Here is an 18,935-nt window from a genome sequence, read left to right as displayed (position 1 = left end):
ATGGAGTCAGCCTACAGTGCTGCACCTCGAACACCCCCCTACTGCCTCTTAGTGCCCCTCTGCCAGACCCCGTGGGGATGCTAAGAGGCAGTAGGGGGTGTTCGAGGTGCAGCACTGCAGGCTCACCCTATCGACTGTTGCACCAGAGTGGTGCAAGGGGCTCAATGGGGTGAGCCTGTGGAGCCGGTGTATTAAATGCAGTGGCGGCAGCACGTTGGGAAAGTATAGCAAAGCCAGAGTGGCTCTACTTTCCCAAAGTATTCTGTCTGTCTGTCTTTCTGTCTATCTATCTATCTATCTATCCATCCATCCATCCACCCAGAAGGTCTGTCTGTCTGTCTATCTGTCTGCCTTCCTGCCTGCCTACCTACCTGCCTGCCTACCTACCTGCCTGCCTGTCTTCCTGTCTACCTACCTACCTACCTACCTATCTATCTATCTACCAATATAGATTTCTCTATCTATCTACCTACCTACCTACCAATCTACCTACCTACATACCTACCTACCTACCTACCCATCAGCCATCCAAAAGGTCTGTCTGTCTCTCTTCCTGCCTGCTTGCCTGCCTGCCTGCCTGCCTATCTTTCTATCCATACATTCATCCAAAAGGTCTGCCTGCCTGCCTACCTACCTATCAACTTACCTACCTATCTACCTCTGTCTCTCTCTCTTTCTCTCGCTCTCTATCTATCTATCTCTATATCTATCTATCTATCTATCTATCTATCTATCTATCTATCTATCTATCTATCTATCTATCCATCCATCCATCCATCCATCCATCCATGTTCGAAGCGCCAGCCCTGCAGGCACATCAGGAAAGTAGAGCAAAACCAGAGTGGCTCTACTTTCCCAAAGTGACACCACTGTCACATTCTGTCTGCCTGCCTGCCTGTCTGTCTGTCTGTCTGTCTGTCTATCATACATCCACCCACCCATCCACCCACCCATCCATCCATCCATCCAAAAGGTCTGTCTGTCTGTCTGCTTTCCTGCCTATTTACCTACCTGCCTGCCTGCTTGCCTGTCTTCCTGCCTACCTGTTAGGAATGTAAGTCACCTAACAGCTATTTGGGTTGGACAATATATAAACCAGGATAGACATTTTAATACTGTCTCTTTAAGAGAATCCTAAAAGTGTAATTAGGTGTGGTTTCTCAAACAGCCATAAGATGGAGCCAGAAACCTGGGTTGTTTAGTCTTAGTCTCAGAAGAGAGTGGTCTCAGTGAGTCTCTGTTTCCTTCTGTTGGAGAGTATTGCTGTTCTTCCTAACTGACTGCTATTTTTGAATTTGATGTAAGTCTGATACTGAACTGTTTTTGACACTGGACTTTGTTATTGGATTATCCCTGGACTGAAAACTGACTAATTTAACTGAGAATGACTATGGACTGCTGATCTTGAACTTTGCTTAAACCTTTATTGAAAGTAAAACCCTACATTTACTGTACGGTGTATCTGTGTGCTGTGTGTATATTATTCAAACACTTCTCTCAAATATGTCTCTCTGTATGCGCTCATTCTCCTAACAGGGAATTACCTCAACACTGATTATGGGCCCAGGCCATACCAGGCTCAGATAACTGAGAGTTGGTGTGAATGCACAGTACTGTAGACAGACAGCTGTTTACTGTTTAATTGTGGGTTACTGTTCTGATAAAGATGGCACAAGACACTTCAACAAGTCTATCACTGATAACCCAGTTGGATGGAACAAACTATGTTTCCTGGTCTATGAAATGCAGTCTGCTTCTGTGTAAAGAAGGTTTATGGAATGTAGTTCAAGACCCACCGGATATAAATGCTTGGGATCCAGCTAATGAGGATGATGCCAAGAAGCTTGCTGACTTTAAACAGAACAACGAACGAGCTCTTTGTATAATTAGACTAACACTGAGTGACCAGCAGCTAGTCCATAATCGTGGAGAAGAGTCTGCTGCTAGGTGTTGGGAGAATTTGAAGAGGATTTATGTTTGTGACAGTGTAGGTGCACACATACATCTTACACGTAAACTGTTTAGAGCACGTCTTCTGAAAGGTGGAGATATGTTAGCTCATTTAAACTTCATGAAAAGAACTTTTCAAGAGCTACATGAAAAAGAACTGATATTTTCAGAGCTGCATCAAGTTTACATCATTCTTTCCTCATTGGATGAAAGTTATGATGATTATGTATCTTCACTGGAAGTCCTTTCCAAAGATAAACTGACATTGACTGACATAACTGGAAGATTGTTAGAAGAAGCAAGAAGACGGATGGATAGGGACCAACTGAGGAAGGAACAACCACAAGAAGAAAATTTGTCTTCAACTGCCTATACTATTAGGAAATGTTTTTCTTGTGGGGCTAGGGGACATATAGCTAGATTCTGTAAGAAGGGAAAACAACAGAATACTGGCAAACACCAGAAGGCTAAGAAGAATGTTAGTTTAGCTATGTCTAGCAATTCAACTGTAAACCATGATTTGTGGGTTGATGATAGTGGAGCATCACAATATATTACTAAAGATAGAAAAAGATTTGTAAAGATGTCCACGAGTAAACAACATGTATCATTGACAAATGGATGGAAGATGAACGCATTAGGTGAAGATACTGCATATTGTTCTTGTATAAACATTTATATATGTACCTAAACTGAAATTTAATTTGCTATCAGTAAGGGCTTTAGTTAATATTGGTTATGTAGTAACCTTTAGGGGAGATAACTGTATAATAGAGAAAGAGGGTAAAAGTGTTACTACTACATTAGTGAATGATTTATATGTAATACATGATGACCAGTTGAAGATGGCTAATTCAGTTTATTTGTTAAGCCACATGATGAATGTATACATTTACTGCATAGATGTCTAGGGCACATTAATTTCAAAATGCTCAAACAAACTGTTGAATTATCAGAGGGAGTAAAATTGAAACCCTGTAGCAAGTATTTAAACTGTAATGCTTGTAGCCAAGAGAAAAGTAAGGTTACTCCTGCAAACAGACTTAATGGGTTTAAGACCAAAGAACCAAAGATACCTACCTACCTACCTACCTACTTACCTACCTACCTACCCACCCACCCATCCATCCACCCAAAAGGTCTGTCTGCCTCTCTTCCTGCCTGCTTGCCTGCCTGCCTACCTACCTACCTATCTACCTACCTCTCTCTCTCTCTCTCTCTCTCTATCCATCCATCCATGTTTGAAGTGCCAGCCCTGCAGGAACATCGGGAAAGAACAAAGCCAGAGTGGCTCTACTTTCCAAAGTGCCACTGCTGTTGCATTCTGTCTGTCTGTCTTTCTGTCTGTCCGTCTGTCTATCCATCCATATGTACATACATCCAAAAGGTCTGTCCGTCTGTCTTCCTGCCTACCTACCTACCTGCCTGCCTGTCTTCCTGCCTACCTACCTATCTACCTATCTATCTACCAATATAGATCTGTCTGTCTGTCTATCTATCTATCTATCTATCTATCTATCTATCTATCTATCTACCAATATAGATCTGTCTGTCTGTCTGTCTGTCTATCTATCTATCTATCTATCTATCTATCTATCTATCTATCTATCTATCGACCTGTCTCTCTCTGTCTCTCTCTGTCTCTCTATCTATCCATCCATCCATCCATGTTCGAAGCGCCGGCCCTGCAGGCACATCAGGAAAGTAGACCAAAGCCAGAGTGGCTGTACTTTCCCAAAGTGTCGCTGCTGTTGCATTCTGTCTGTCTATCTGTCTGTCTGCCTGTCCATCCATCCATCCAAAAGGTCTGTCAGTCAGTCTGCCTGCCTGCCTTCCTGCCTACCTACCTACCTACCTATCTACCAATATAGATCTTTCTTTCTACCTACCCACCAAACTATCTATCTATCTATCTATCTATCTATCTATCTATCTACTTATCTACCAATCTACCTACCTATCCATCCATCCCTCCAAAAGGTCTGTCTGTCTGTCTTCCTGCCTGCCTGCCTGCCTGCCTGCCTGCCTACCTACCTACCTACCTACCTACCTATCTAACCATACATTCATCCAAAAGTCCTGCCTGCCTGCCTACCTACCTATCTACCAATATATCTATCTATATAGCTACCTACCTACTTACTTACATCTCTCTCTGCCTCTCTCTTTCTCTCTCTATATCTATCTATCTATCTATCCATTCATCCATCCATCCATCCATCCATCCATGTTTTTTTATAAAAGTTTTTATTTTTAAGATAAACATATACAAACAAAACATAAAAACACAAAACCACCTTCCACTTTATATAAATACAGTGTGTCAGTTGGTTACAAATCTTTTGTGCTATCCCCTCACAGTCATTACTCACAGTTTATATAAATTTTCACATTGACAAGCTAACATATGCTTATATATTTATCAGTTATTAATCATCCATGACCAAACTATCTATTCCATCATTCCATATGAGATATTCCAAAGTTTATTCCAAAGTTTATATTGTACTTTCATCCAATGGTTATATATGTCTATATTAGATTTTATATCAATCTATTAAACTTCTATTACAAAATTATCTGATCTATTACATTACCATGTCTTCTTGTCCAACCATTGATAAAACAAATCCCATATCATATAAAATTGTTTGTCTTTTTGCTCTCTAATTTCAAATGTCAATTTACTCATTTCAGCACAGTCCATAATTTTCTGGCAGAAGAAATCAAATTGATTTCCATTAACATCAATGGTTTAAATTCACAAATTAAGAGGAAAAAAATGATAACTAAATTACAGAAATTGAACTTAGATATTATAGGCCTTCAAGAAACACATATCCAGAAACATCAAAATAAACTGTTAGAAGCACCAAAGTTAGGAGATTTATATGTATCTCTAGCCCAACAAAAAAAAAATAGAGGGATTTCAGCTCTTTATTGTACATTTCCAGTATAATTCCCAATAAAAAGATCTCCTGTTTAAAGTCTATGTGTTGTTTTAGCATTTTTTCCAACCATGTGTGGATTTTGCTCCAATATCTTTTTGTATCTGAGCATGTCCACCACAAATGGTAATATGAACCAGGTATCCGATGACATTTCCAACATTTATCCAATTTATTCTTAAACATTCTTGCAATTCTTGACAGGGTAGGTGCCACCTGTAAAACATCTTATACAAATTTTCTTTATATGCAGTTGATATTATCATTTTATAATTCTGAGACCACAATTCTTGCCATTTCTCTAAATCAATCCCATATCCAAAATTTCCCCCCAAGCAATCATTGTTTCTTTAACTTGTTCTTCTTCCAACTTAAATTCTAATAAATGTCCATAGAGTTTTAAAATTACCTTTTCATCAGTACCCATCAGAATTTTATCTAAATCAGTCAACTTATCATAAATACCTTCTGTTTTAAAATCTTTATCAAATCTAGATTGTATTTGCAAATATGAAAAACAATTCATTTTTACACCTTGTTCTTCCAATGCTTGCATAGATTTAAGTTCACCCCTTTCATTCAATATCCCACCATATCTAACTGTTTGTTCCTTTTTATATATTATTGGATAAGAAAAAGCTTCAATGGTAGATATCCATAATGGAATTTTTAAGTAGTATTGTCTTTTTATCTTCTCCCAGTTCAAAAAAAGTGCCTCTCTAATGTAATGTCTTCTAAAATACCCCTGTGTTTTAGTTCCCTTATACCAGAGGAAAGCATGCCATCCCAGCAGCAAGTCATATCCTTCTAAAGTCAATAGTCTACTGTTCCTTAGTGTTATGCATTCCTTTACCCACATCAGATTTGTCGCCTGGTAATATAACTCCCAGTTGGGCAAGGCAAACCCTCCTCTTGTTTTTGCATCTTGTAACAGTTTAAGTTTTATTCTCACTTTCTTACCCTTCCAAATATATTTCAGCGCAATTCTATTTAAGTCTTCAAAAAACTCTTTCCCTAGCTGAATTGGAATTGTCTGGAATAGATATAAAATTCTAGGCAATATATTCATCTTAATTGTAGATATTCTCCCAATCAATGATAATTGTAAATTTTCCCATTTTGTCAAATCTGTCACAATCTGCTGTTTGAGTTTAAGATAGTTACCCTCCTTCAGTGTGCTACATCTTGATGTAATGTATATCCCTAAATACTTAACCTTATTTGTGACCTGTATTTCTAAAACTTCTTCCAACTCTTTCTTGCTAACATATTCTTTGTTAATATCTTTGTTTTATCTTTATTTATTTTCAAACCTGCTACTCTTCCATATTCTTCTATCTTTTCTATTAATTTAGGTGTTGTTTCCAATGGATCCTCTAATATAAATACCAGGTCATCTGCAAAGGCTTGCAATTTATACTCTTCCTTTTTTATTTTCATTCCTTTTATTTCTTTTTCTTCTCTAATATTCCTATTCAACACTTCCAATGTTAACACAAACAGCAGAGGCAACAGTGGACAACCTTGTCTTGTCCCTTTTCTTATATCTATGGATTCTGTTAATTCTCCATTTACCATAACTTTTGCAGTTTGTTTATGATATATCATTTCAATGGCTTGGATAAATTTTTTACCAAAGCCCATTTGTATCAATTGCAGTAAGATGAATTGCCAACTCACATTGTCAAAGGTTTTTTGTGCATCTAGAAACATCAAGACCTTTTGCTTTTCTGGATGTGCCTCATAGTATTCCAAAGTGTCCAGAATTATTCTCACATTGTCTTTGATTTGTCTCTTTGGCAGAAATCCATTTTGATCAGCATGGATAAAGTTATTTAAATATCTTTTCAGTCTTTCTGCCAGGATTGAAGCAAAGATTTTATAATCTGAATTTAATAGGGATATAGGTCTATAATTTTTAACTTGCTGCAGGTCTGTATTTTCCTTCAGTATAGTGTAATATATGCTTCTGACCATGTTTTGGGTAATATTTTCTTCTCCTCATTTCCATAGTAAACATACCTACCTATCTATCTATACATTCATCCAAAAGGTCTGCCTGCCTGCCTGCCTGCCTGCCTACCTACCTACCAATCTTTCTCTCTCTCTCATTTTCTCTATCCATCCACCCATGTTTAAAGTTCTGGCCCCGCAGGATAAATTGAGCAAAACCAGTCTAGGAGGGAGGGAGGGAGGGAAGGAGAGAGAGACCTGATGCATCAAATTGGAATGAGGCCTAATTTAGACTGAGGCCCTTTTCCACATTGAAACATCTTTGCCAGCACATTGAAACATCTTTGGCTTCTATTAAAGGTTTTGTGAACGAAACATGGTCAAGACTATCAGGAAGCTCTCACATTTTGTTGAGGCTTTAAACAGGATCCATTGGATCAGATCTCCACCCTAAAAATTACTTTTCCTCAATGTATTACAATGCCAATTCTGAAGAAGGCAAAACCAAAATGTACTGGTAAATTACAAAGAGAACACACACACCCTTCTAACCCTGTTGGAGCAGGTGATTGGAATAGAATAGATATCTCATTATCTTTCTCCTCCCTCCCTCCCTCTCTCCTTTATTTCTTTTTCTTTTTAAATTTCCTATTTTAATATCTGTTTATCTTCTTTAGAGAATGAGTCATCCATCAGATCAATTTATATTACATTTAAATCCCTCTTCAAATTAATTTCAGAGATATCCGTTATAGTTTGGTCTTGTTTTACAACCTCATTAGAACATGCTTTGTCAATTTTATCAAACATTTGGCACATTTTTTCTAAAAACCTGATTGAAAGGCATTGAAATTTTGCACTAAGGATTTCTGCTCCATTTTCTTTATCCTATGTTTTTAGTGTCAAGGAAGGAAGGAAGGTCTCAAGCCCAAATTTGACACATGTGTAGCCATTTTATTTAGCCTTATTATATATTCCTTTTCTCTCTTTCTCTTTGCTGATCATGGGGAGAAGGGTTTCAGGCTTGCCACATTCCTAAGATGGGAGGAGGGAGATAGAGAGAGTTGTTTAGGCTAAGTGGTTCTCTTTCCCATGGAAACAAAAGCTGGCCCTGCTGAGACCTGGAGGTGAATATTGATGACACCAGACAATGTTGATTTACTTCTATTGGGCAATGTGACTCTTGAGGGGGGAGGTGTTTCTAATTTCCAATACTATGTTGTGTAATTCCAGGTTGTCCCAGATCTGGAATTACAACAGACTGCCAATTTGATGCTTTCCTAATTAAAAGAAATTGTTTGGGAAGATAGACTTTGCTTTTTTCTTTTTAAAATGATCTATATTCGAGTATTGGTCTAACAAATGTTTTGTATGCTCTAGTTATTAGTGTAATATTACCAGAGAAAAAGCTATGTAAGATTAGGTTAACAACTCTTAATGCCTTTTTAGCTATGTAGTTACAGTGGGCTCTAGCACTTAGATCATTTGAGATGAGTATTCCAAGATCCTTGACAGAGTTTGGATCATCAACAAGGTCTTGACTATTCAGCCTGAATTTTATTTTCTGATTTTTTTTTGCCAATATGTAGGAGAGAGCATTTATTTGTTGAGATTTGAAGTTGCCATTTGTTTGACCATTCTGATACATAGTCAAGGTCTTTTTGAAGGGTAGCAGTATTGTCTGTGGTGTTGAATAGTTTTACATCATCAACGAAGTGAACGCAGTTGCTCTTGATATGATCACAGAGGTCATGTATGTAGAGTATGAAAAGAGTTGATCCTAGAACAATGCCTTGGGGGACACCACTGTTGACAGGTACAGAATTTGATAGGACGCTCCCAATTTTGACCATTTGTTGTCTGTTTGACAGGAATGCTACTATCCAGTTATGTAGGTGTCCAGAGATACCATAAGATTTTAATTTTAGTAGTAGTTTGTTGTGTACCACTGAATCAAAGGCTTTACAAAAGTCTATGTAGATTGCATCTATTGCTTTGCCCTGATCAAGTTGTGTAGTCCGTATGTTTTTGCAGTGTAAGAGTTGCAGATTACAGGATAGTTTTTTTTCTGAAACCAAATTGTTTAATGGAGAGTAAGTTGTCTCTAAGTGGAGGATAATGGATTGGTTAATAATTGATTCCATGACTTTACAGGTGACGCAGAATAAGCAGATTGGTCTGTAATTTTCAACTAGGCTGGGCTCTCCCTTTTTGAAGATGGGGATGACCACGGCTTGTGACCATAGTTTTGGTAAGGAGCTGGTCCTGGAAGATTTTTCAAAGATTATGCTTAGAGGCTCTGCTATGGCAGTGGGTAGCTTTTTTAAGAAGTAGGCACATATTCCATCCAGTCCAATAGATAGAGATGGTTTTAGATTGTGTAGTGCTTTTTCAACATTGTCTTCTGTAAAATCAATATGTATTAGATCATTGTAGTTGTCTGTGGTTTGACTAGGAAATACTGGGCATGATCTATTGCTGTTTACAAATACTGAGCCAAAGAATGTGTTAAAGAGGTTTGCCTTGATGGGGTCATCATTGCAGTCTTTACCATTAGGTCCTTTCAGGGGTGAGATGGACCTTGAGTCTTTTTGTTGTTTACAAAGTTGTAGAAAGCTCGGGTGGAATTGGTGCATAGAAGATTTTCTTCTTGTTTAATGTGATAATTGGTGCCTTCAGTTTTTATCTGGTGGCATAATTTTTTGTATTGGCAACGTGACCAGATTTGTTTTTCTGCCAAAGTAATTTCTTTTTGGACTGAAGCTTCCTTATTGCTTTGGGTAATTTGTTTTTTCTGGTTTTGGGAGTTGTTAATGGTACATAGAGTTTGATGACTCTTTTGACTTCAAGTAAAAATATGTTGTAATAGTCTTCTACAGTATTGCATCCAGAGAATAGAAATTGCCAATCAAGAGCTGAGAGATCGTTATTTATAAGATCATAGTTGCCTTTTTTCAAGTTATAATTGGGGATTCTGTCATTGTGATGATTTTTGTGTGGACGTATATTGAGACAAAAGTCAATCATGCTGTCACTGTTGGAAAAGGGTTCTTTAATTTGTATTCCATAAATTGAATTCAAACTATTGCAGAAGATGAGATCGAGGCAGTTGTTAAGTCTAGTATTGTTGGTTACTAGTTGTTCCGGTCTCAGATTTGTTACAGCATTGTAGAAGGTTGCATGTATGGGTTCAGTTTTACATTCGTTTAGAGTCCAGTTAATATGAGGTTGATTGAAGTCACCAAGAAAGATAAAAGTGTGTGGGCAGGATGCTGCCCATGTTAGTAGTGTATTTAGCTTGTTTACATATTCGATGTCATAATCAGGGGCTCTGTAACATAGTAAGAAATGAAATGTGATATTTAAGGACAGTTCACAGACAATGGTCTCAGGAATAGCAAGCTCCTGGGTAACTTGGATTATTTTTGGATGTAGGGACTTTTTATAGAAGATAGCAACACCACCTCTACAGATTTCACGATCTGATCAGTAAACATGATAGTTTCTTACTGTGGTAATGGAGTCAGGGAGAGATGCATTGAGCCATGTTTCACAGACAAATATGATGTCGAATTTAGCCATATTTAGTAAGAGGAAAAATCAGGTATTTTATTTACAAGGCTTCTTGCATTGAGTAGCTTGCCTTTAAGGCCAGTTGTAGTTGGAATAGAGCTAGTTAGGGGTGTGCATGCCTAGTTTTGAGTGATGTTGGATTGGATGGGGTGGGGTGGGATGCGGAGTTGTGGGTTATGTGACCTTCTTTTGATGCAATCAGCTCTGTACTCAACGTATAGATCCTTTTCTCCGTTGTCTAGATGGTTTTTGAGTTCTGTGCGGAGTTCACAGGAGCGGATTCTTTGTAGTATGGATAAGTCTGGTCTTGAGCAAAGTTTTTTGTGGTTGGGATTGGTTTTTGCAATGGCATTTATTGTATGAATGAATATGCGTTTGCTGGACTCATTTTTGCATACAACTCTACAAAATCTTGGGCCCACAGAGCCGTCATTGTATTTGCACCCATGGCCATCTCTGGTTATTTCAATGATATCTTCAGGAGAGATGTTTGTTGTATTTGAGTTGCTTATGATATCACAAACTTTTCTGATGTCATCTGATTTGTTGGTGTCTTCGAGGCCAAATAAGATAGCATTTGGACGTTTCTGTTCATGTTCCAGGGTGTCTCTGATGAGTAAGGAGATATTTAAAATAAAAAGCGAAAATAAAAATATTGCAAAAATAATAGTTTACAGTAGAGCTGGTAAGGAGGGGTAACACAACTAGAAGAAAATAGATGAAAACACACTGCACTTTATTTAATTATCCAAGGCTCTTATTATGACTCTCTTCTCCACAAACTTCAAAGCCAAGCTTCAAGTGTTAGATTGTTGATAGAAGTCCAGAAGAACACCTGTAATAATATTCCGCACTCTTCCCTCTGTCTTATCAAGTTGCAATGTCCTTGAGAAGGAGTCTTTCACAGTTCTCTTCACTTCAAGTATAATATTTTCAAGCCTCTAGTTGGCAGTGTTACAAAGTTTCTTTGTTCTCATTTCCCGCTTCTTTCCCAGAAAAATGTAATTGAGGTAAAAAAAAAAAAAAAAGAGAGAGAGAGAGAGAGAGAGAGAGCATATACATATATATATATATAAAGAAAAGTAACTAAAGGGAGCTTCTAATCTAAAAAATTGAAAAATCAAGGAGAAGAGAAAAAAAGAATATATAGAGAGGAAAATTCAGTCCAGTTAACTGCTAAGTCACAATAAAGTCCAGTAAAAAAAGTAAAAAATAAAAAGCCAAGCCTCACTTTGACGTCTTCCTTTAAAAATCGCCGCTTATTCAATTTTGTCAAAAATCTTACAGGTTTCTTCTTATATTTAGAGTGTCCTTTCAATTCTCAAAATATTAGTAAAAAAAAAAAAGATTTTCACCTAGCCGACACACTTTCTCTTTCAGTCTCTTCCTTTCTGGAGCTGTCCCAACTTCAGCAGCTTTGGGGCTACCTCTCCGCCGCCGGCAAAAGGGACTTCTCCTGAATCAACCAGGGACTTTGCAGTGTCCCTGGGATCCACAGGATGTGCCCTTCACTATCACCATCTCTACGGGATGGTTTAGGTCCGTTTGGACCGGCCAGGGGCGAAGATATCAGCTGCAATCTTGGAGCTTGATTGCAGACCATACCATCGCGATGCCAGCTCCTCCCCTCTCCCCAAGAATGTGTCTGAATTTTTAACCATATCAGCTAGGCTTTTGTTTGCGTTTAAGCAGGGAGGGTGGGCTAGATTATTACATAGGCAGCATTTGATGTAAATTTTGCTTTCATTGGTGGTTTCAAGACATTTGAAACATGTGCAGGAATCTGGGAGGTCATTGGTACAGATATTTTTCTTTTGTTTTGTTTTGGAGTTTTTGGCTGGCATGGTCAATGGCAATAGTACAGTAATCAATTCCAATGGCTAGTTAATGTGATAGGTAGATAGTTACTTAATGAATGTTGGTAATTAATAAATGTTAATTGATATGTTCAAGAACAAATCAAAAGTAAGGTTGCTTGTTACTAAAAATCAATCAATCAATCAACTGGTTATTCAAATCACTCTAATCAAATAATTTTGCTAAGCAACAAACAGCCTAACAGCCTAATTTATTTCAGTAATTACTAAACACACTGGTCAATTAAATTCACTAAATCACTGATTTTACTAATCAGATATTCAGTAATTATACTATATGCACTAAACACTCAATCATACTAAGCAATAAAACAATAAATCAATTGATCATTTGATAAAAATTAATTATTTTAAAGAAATTGATTTTTTTGAGATAATGAAAGTAATGAAGTAGTATGAAGTAGTATTGAGAGTTGGTAAGTAAAGGGTTATTGCTTTACTTTGCTTAGCTGTTGCTGATATCTGAGAATAGGTTTATAATCCTCGATAAACTGGCAGGAGGTCTCTGGGCTGCTTGAAAACAATCAGTGAGCAAGGGTTTACACTCTATTTCTTGTTTTGTAGATTGAATTTTTGAGAAAAAGATGCAAAGATGTTGAAGGGGGGATCTCTGGCCCCTTCTTCAGCAGAGATAAACAGAACAATTCACTGGGAGGCAACAGGAAACTTTTTGTTTTGTTTTCCCTTGATGAATGGGATTTCTGGCCACCTCCTAGTTAATTTAAATACACTTTCAAAGTTTGTTGCTTTTAAGAGAAAGAGAAAGAAAGATAGTCTTGCACTAGCAATTTGAACAGTTTATATTTTTACTATGTAGACTCAGATTTGTACTGAACATTCACTCCTGACTTCTGCTTCTATCACAGGAAATAAAATTGCTTCCAATCTTCACAGAAGTTCAGTTATAACAATACTTCCGTACTTATGAAAGTCCAAAGTTACTGTCCTTTTAAAGAGGAAGTCTGGATTTGCAATTTGGTGAAGAGGGAAGAGGGAAGGAGGGGTGGCAGTGGGGAAGCAGTCTGCTTCACACCCTTGCTGCAAATGTCTGAAGACCGACTCACAGCTCCCGGTACTCACCGCCCTGCAAGGATGGGATGAATCTCATCTTTTCACCACCCTGCAAGGATGATTGTTGAGCTCCCTGTTACGGGCGAGCCTCACTGCCTTACCTTCTAGTAAGGATGGGTCGAGTCTCAGATCATTGAGCACTTTTGAATAGAGCGCTCCGGCATGCTGGTCAAGGATGGGAGGAATCGGAGATCTCAGAGTACTTTTGAATTGAGCGTTTGCTGAGGAATGGAGCTCTTTTCTGGCTTGCTGGCAAGTCTCGGGCATTAGGCTTTCCATCTCACTGGCTGGAACTGCAGGGATTAGAGAGCTTATCACCTGGCACTGCCCGTGCCCGCTGGAGCTCCTCACTCTGCATCTACTGCTGCTGCCCTCTTGCGGACATCTCAACAAGTTCTCTTTTTTTTCCACCTTGGAATTAGCTATCTTGGAATCTAGCAACAGTCTCCACTGCAAAATCTGTCTTGTTAGCTACTGAAAGCATCTGCTCCAGGGGTGGGATTCTACCGGTTTGAACCCGTTCATGCGAACCAGATGTTAAATTTGCATCTGGTTCACTGAACTGATATTTGAACCAACTGGATGGCCCTCCCCACCCCACACTGCCCCTCCCAGGAGTCTCCACACCATCCATTTTCGATGCAGGTAAGTGCAGGGTCCACGCAGAGGCTCTGGGAGGGGGAGAATAGGCCTTCCAGAAGTCCAAAAATGGGCCGGTTTCTGGCTTTCCCCGGGCCTCAAATATCCAGAGCCTGGGGGAGGACATTTTTGCTCTCCCAGAGGCCTGAGGGAAGCTTCCAGACCCTTGGCAAGGCAAAAAATGCCCTCTGGGAAGTACTGGAAGTCACGAAATGGGCTTGTTTCTGGCTTCTAGAGGGCCTCCATAGCCTGGGGGAGGCTGTTTTTACCCTCCCAGCAGCTGAGGGAAGCATCTGGACCCATGGAAAGGCAAAAAAACAGCCCTCCTGGATGTTCTGGTAGGCCATGCCCACCATGGCTATGCCCACCCAGCAATTGGACAGTTGCTGAAATTTTTGAATCCCACCCCAGATCTGCTCATCTTTGCACTTCTAGGAAGTCCAATAGACAGAACCATTCTTAAACAGTCACTAATTTTAAAAAGTTTTAAATATCAGTGTAAAGTTCATTGTACTGTGTATCAATGAGTGGCAGAATGTTCTGAATGCATTTGGATGCAGGGAGATTATTTTATTGTCTTGATTTCAGTATCCCTGTTACAGTGGAAGCACTCTAATTCTCTTTTTAGTTTTCTGATTTAAACCAGTAAAAATGTAATCAGAATTTGAACTAGTTCTATCTGATATCACAGTATTTCGTTTTTTAAAAGATGGATCAGTTTTGGGAAATTGATCATATTACATGTTTTTAATAATACTGTAGTGTGACAGGAATAAAAAGTAAAAACTCCTCATTAATGTTCAGATTATGATCCTTACTATACAGGACAAAAGTAAAGAAAAATCTAGTTTATAGTTACATCTTTGAAGTTTCTCACAATTTGGCCTTAAAGAAAAAATAAGGCAATGTTTAATATCTATGGATTATTCCTGCAGTGACCTGAGTTAATATTTGAGACAATTGGATATTAGCAAGTCAAGTTATATAAATTTAAGGCACTACATTATTTAGTGCTCTGCATTGTTCTCTAATCTCCAAATATATTGGATTACAATTTTCAGAATATTCAGTTTTCATGTCCTACTAGCATAGAATTACGGAAGTTCCAGTCTGAAATAGATATGACCTGTTGAATCAATCATTCTTTGAAATGTAACTCCAGGGTTAAATGGAATGATAATCCCAATATACAATAGTTGTATTCTTTCATGTGATTAATTCTGCTTTCATTCAATAGTGGAATAATACAAATTATATGGTTTGTTTTTTTAGGGTTCATATTTGTAACTAATAGCTATTTTTCATTGGAATTAAATCACATTATATCCAAAATACTGTTTTACAAGTATACTTACTTTGCAAACGTGCGTATTCTAAATTTATTTTGGACTGACTTGTAACTTTTATAATTTTGCTACTCTTCTAGACAGAATTGTCTTCTGTTCTCGCATCAATAGACTACTTTCATGTTTTGTCCTCTTGCCCTCCTTGAGAAGTGAAAAAATGTATTCCAGATAAAAGCTCATGTTCTTTTGCCAATACTTGATCTGAAGACCACCCTGTTTTAAAGCAAAATTAGTTTATCTTGCCTTTCTGAAAGTTATTAAATATTACCCATCTTTTGTGTGTGGCCTGATTTTGATGCTTAGTCATTTTGTTCACGTTATTCTTAAAGGAATTTACAAGAAACTACATTGTTCTTAATTATTCTTATCTAAACAGCTGTACAATACTTGCTGTTGAAGAAAAAGAGGAAGTTAATAATGGATTAAAGTTAATGATGAATCCAATTAAATTATAAAGATCTGCAGCCTCTAAGTTTAAAAACATTCAGATCTAGATCAGTGATGGTATCCAATTTTTTCCTCTACCGTTTCTGTGGTTGTGGTTTGGTGGGGAAGGGTGATGTGACTGAGTGGGCATGTCCAACTTGACATCATTCATACCCACTCAGTCACATGACCCCCCACCAAGCCATGCCCACAGAACCTGGTAGGAAAAAAATTGAATTTCTATCTATCTACCTATTTTCTGCCCGGGCAGGCCTTTCAGAGGACCTGGCCCTTAATCTCCTCATTTCCTCCCCCATGACCGCCTCTTTCATCATCCCATGGATGTGACTTTACCTTCCTCCTGCAGCTGGCTCTCAGGGAAGGCAAGCCAGAGCTGAGCCACTGTTGTTACTGGGTCCCTGCCAGCCCACATCTTACCCTTGTCACGACATGCCTGCAGCCACTGTGTGTTTTTTTTGTGTGTGTGAATGGATTCCAGCTGCACTGAAAAGAAGACACAGTGGCTGTACACTTCTTGCAGTGAAAATTACCGACCTCTGATTTTGCTCTGCTTCTCCAACACACTGCCACTGCAGTATTCTAGGCGCCGGCCACACAAGTCCATCCTATTGAGCCCACTGCACCGGAGGACTTGCCCAAGCAAGTTGGAGGTTGGTAATTTTTGCTTCAAGAAGCCTACACCACCAACCTCTGGCTTTGCTCCACTTTTCCAATGTGCTGTTGCTGCCATGTTCTAGGTGCTGGCCATGCAGGTTTACCCCATTGCCTGCTGCACCACTCCACTCAGACTTGCTTGGGCAAGTCCCTCCAGGGCAGCAGGCTCAATGGGGTGGACCTGCATGGCTGGTGTCTTGAACGCAGCCATGGCGGCATGTTGGAGAAGTGGAGCAAAGCCAGAGGTCGGTAATTTTTGCTGCAAGAAGCCTACAGCCACCATGCCTTTTTGCCACTTCTTTGCTGGCCAGAACTGAGTCAGAAGTGGTGGCTGGAGGATTCTCCTGCCAGCAAAGAGGTGGCGGCTGGAGGCTTCTTGGCAGTGGGATGGGGATGACTCGGCTGGGAGTTAGAAGGTAGCTCTTGCACCCTACCTGTCTCTTTTTGGTCCCTCCCTCCACATTGAAGTACCTTAAAGGGACAGGCTGGGGTGGCTGCCTTCCGAGCAGCAGTGGAGCGAAGTGAAGGGAGGCAGAAAAGTTCACCCAAATCTTCTCCTCCTTCTCAGGCATACACAGAGCATGTGCAATGCATCTCAGGGTTCCATAAGGACTTGCCCATACACTATCTTCTCGCAGAAGATCCTAGCCTCATGTGTGCACATGTGAGGTCCTGGGACCTTCTGCTAGGAGACAGTTTGTGGGCTATTGGCTTGGTTCTGGTGGCAAAGAAGCAACAACTGGGACTTGCCGCCCTGTTCTTTGCATCGGAGTGTGCCCCATTGCCTGCTATGCCAGAGTGGAGGTACTTGCCCAGGCAAGTCCTTTTGGTTCAGCAAGCAATGGTGTGTGTGTGTGTGTGTGTGGCCAGTGTGAAGAACAGGGTGGTGATGAAACTCTTTTTTGGCACATTCGAAAAGCAGAGGCTGATAGTTTTTGGTGCAAGAAGCCTCCAGCCATCCGGCTTGGTTACGGCTGGCAAAGAGACATCATCTGCAGACATCTCATGATAAGGGGGGCGAGATGCAGACTGGTGGGGAGCTCAGTGGCTCTCAGTCCTGGCTTGCTTTCCCTGGCAGCCAGCCATGGGAGGAAGGTAAGGCCATGGCCACGGATGATGAAAGAGGCAGTCGTAGGGGAGGAAGTGAGGAGATTAAAGGCCAGAGCCTCTGAAGGAGGAGAAAATGGGTGATGCATCGCACTTAAGGGAGAGCAGATGGCGAGTGGGCGGCAGCTTTGGGGCAAGGCCAGAGCTAGGGAATCACACATTCCCTGACCCAGCCGAAGCAGTCAGTGGCTCCAGGGCTTCAAGGAATAGCGTATTCCCTGGGGCCCCAGCGCCCAACCCAAGGCAAAGGGTCAGCGGGCAGCATGCATTGCTTACCTTTGATGTAGCTAAGCTGACCATGCATCAGCAAGGCAACTGGCGAGGCAATTAGTTGGGCCATGTGGTGACGGCAACATAGATAGGGAGGTGGTGAGCAGCCAGAAAGGGTGAGCAAGTGGTGACCAGGCGACCAGGTCAGGGGGCGTAGCCAGCCCGAAGTCACTACCAGTTCGACGACCCAGGCCAAATTGTTGCTACTGGTTCTCTGGAATTGGTGCGAATTGGCTGAATACCACCATTGATCTAGATCCAAATTTCTGATTTGCTTCAATAGAAAATTGCAGTTTATCTTTTTTTAAAAAAAAAAAGGAGGAAGGAGACAATAACATACATATTTAAATGTTTACCTTGTTCCCTTGTATTTGAACTAGTAAAATTTCAAGCATTCATACACCCAGATGTATTTATGAAGACTTGAGAATAGAGAATAGAGGGCATATATTGATTATAACAATATCCATGTCATTAACTAAAAGATCTGAAGAGCAACTATATCAATTTAATTGAAGGCAAATACAGCCCTCAATAGAATCCAGGCTTTCCTATAATAACTTGCAGGTTTCCTTTAAGCACCAGCAAGGCTTCCAGCAGCTCACACAGGTCCATTAAGCCACTGCCATCATGTGCCTCCCTCCATCTCTGCTGGGCCTGGGTGGCCATGGTGCCAATGGAGATCTGGCTTTTCCCACTCATGATGGCTGTCTTTTGTCCTCTGTGCCTTGGTGTGCTTTACCATGTCTACTTGGCTTCCCCCACTTTCTGCTGGATCTGCTTGGGAAGGGCACCTCTTGTGCACCTGATGCACCTTGGCACCACTGTGGGTCACCGTGATCAGGTGCATGAGGGGAACATGCTCCAATCAAAGACCAAGAGCAAGACCCGTGAGGGGGCCAAGGTGAAGATGACCAACAGCAACCTGCTCTCCAGTCGCAAGCCAAAACAGACAGTGGGATGGAGTAAGCGCATTCAGCAGTCCACATCATGTTCCTCCCTCTACCTCTGCTTGCTGTCAGCCTGGTGGTGGGAGTGGGCTCTGGAAACACTGCATGTGCCAGTTGAGGGGCTGGTGGGCTGCATCTACAGCCAGAAAC

The 18,935-nt window shown here is 40.1% G+C and overlaps 1 pseudogene; it reads right to left on the bottom strand.

Moving 5' to 3' along the window:
- Positions 1-18,537, bottom strand: part of LOC148124077 (E3 SUMO-protein ligase KIAA1586 pseudogene) — a 48,983-nt pseudogene extending 30,446 nt beyond the window's left edge.
- Between the last annotated feature and the right edge of the window lie 398 nt (positions 18,538-18,935).

This window comes from Pseudonaja textilis, chromosome Z (genome assembly GCF_049901715.1).
Source record: "Pseudonaja textilis isolate UNSWEBS1 chromosome Z, rPseTex1.2, whole genome shotgun sequence".
NCBI lineage: Eukaryota > Metazoa > Chordata > Lepidosauria > Squamata > Elapidae > Pseudonaja > Pseudonaja textilis.
The sequence above is the reverse complement of the archived record's forward strand: the minus strand, read 5'-3'. Positions and strand labels throughout refer to the sequence as shown.